This window comes from Nanorana parkeri, unplaced genomic scaffold, assembly GCF_000935625.1.
Source record: "Nanorana parkeri isolate BGI_ZX_2015 unplaced genomic scaffold, ASM93562v1 scaffold2379, whole genome shotgun sequence".
NCBI classification, from domain to species: domain Eukaryota; kingdom Metazoa; phylum Chordata; class Amphibia; order Anura; family Dicroglossidae; genus Nanorana; species Nanorana parkeri.
In genome coordinates, this window is record NW_017308647.1 from 67369 (window position 1) to 69001 (window position 1633).

A 1633-nucleotide genomic window follows, 5' to 3' on the forward strand; every position below is an offset into this window, starting at 1 on the left:
TGTACAGACAGGTGGTCCTATGTACAGACAGGTGGCCCTGTGTACAGACAGGTGGCCCTATGTACAGACAGGTGGCCCTATGTACAGACAGGTGGCCCTGTGTACAGGTAGGCGGCCCTGTGTACAGGTAGGTAGTCCTGTGTACAGGTAGGTGTCCCTATGTACAGGTAGGTGGCTCTGTGTACAGGTAGGTGGCCCTATGTACAGGTAGGTGGCCCTGTGTACAGGTAGGTGGTCATGTGTACAGGTAAGTGGCCCTGTGTACAGGTAGGTGGTCATATAGACAGGTAGGTATCCCTATGTACAGGTAGGTAGTTACAGGTAGGTAGTCCTATGTACAAGTAGGTGGTCCTGTGTACAGGTAGGTGGTCCTGTGTACAGGTAGGTGGCCCTGTGTACAGGTAGGTGGTCCTGTGTACAGGTAGGTGGCCCTATGTACAGGTAGGTAGCCCTGTGTACAGGTAGGTAGTTACAGGTAGGTAGTCCTATGTACAAGTAGGTGGTCCTGTCTACAGGTAGGTGGCCCTGTGTACAGGTAGGTGGCCCTGTGTACAGGTAGGTGGTCCTGTGTACAGGTAGGTGGTCCTGTGTACAGGTAGGTGGCCCTGTGTACAGGTAGGTGGCCCTGTGTACAGGTAGGTGGCCCTATGTACAGGTAGGTGGCCCTATGTACAGGTAGGTGGCCCTGTGTACAGGTAGGTGGCCCTGTGTACAGGTAGGTGGCCCTGTGTACAGGTAGGTGGCCCTGTGTACAGGTAGGTGGCCCTGTGTACAGGTAGGTGGCCCTGTGTACAGGTAGGTGGCCCTGTGTACAGGTAGGTGGCCCTGTGTACAGGTAGGTGGTCCTGTGTACAGGTAGGTGGCCCTGTGTACAGGTAGGTTGCCCTGTGTACAGGTAGGTGGTCCTGTGTACAGGTAGGTGGCCCTGTGTACAGGTAGGTGGCCCTGTGTACAGGTAGGTGGCCCTGTGTACAGGTAGGTGGTCCTGTATACATTGTGGCGGCAGGGTACGCGCTCTCATACATTGTATCTTCTGCAGATCCGCCGGTAAGTTGAGGTCTCTGGTGAGCGACATTCATGGGAATCACACGGCTGAAATTACCCAGAAGTCCCCAGACAGCACCGGCAGCCAATCAGGAGCAGCCAGCGGGGTTGTGGTGAGTAAATGATTTCCCAGAATCCCCCGCAGCAGAGGGAATAATGACGGAGGAACATCTGCTTTTCCTGCGTCCTCCCCCGTCCCTGAGAGCGAGGAGGGGGGGGGCGTCCGGGGACGAAACTGAACACCTGATGCCTCCAACATTGTGAGAGCGTTGTACGGCCCGAGTGTTCTCTATACACCATTCTACCCCACTGCCCCTTTACTGTACCCCAATTACCCCTTTGCCCTTCGGTGTGTACTGAAACCCCCTTAAATATACCCCAACCCCCTCTGTGTTTGTACCCCAAGCTCCATTCTGTTATCCTCTGATCCCTCTGTATTACCCTTCAGGCCGCTTCTACCCCCCGTCCCTCTCTACTGTACCCCAATTCCCCCCTCTGCCCAACTCCACTTCACTCCCGGCCTCTCTTCTACCCCCGTCCCCCTCTACTGTACCCCAATCCCCCCTCTGCCCAACTCCACTTCACTCCC

General features: G+C 55.7%; 1 long non-coding RNA gene across 1 annotated transcript in view; it reads left to right on the top strand.

Annotated features, from left to right (window-relative positions):
- The first annotated feature begins 1033 nt into the window (after positions 1 to 1033).
- The window catches only part of LOC108801550, a 7607-nt gene continuing 7007 nt past the window's right edge, over positions 1034 to 1633 (top strand). The window contains exon 1 of the long non-coding RNA XR_001942153.1: positions 1034 to 1157. This is a non-coding gene — a long non-coding RNA (uncharacterized LOC108801550). The remainder of the gene's footprint in view (positions 1158 to 1633) is intronic.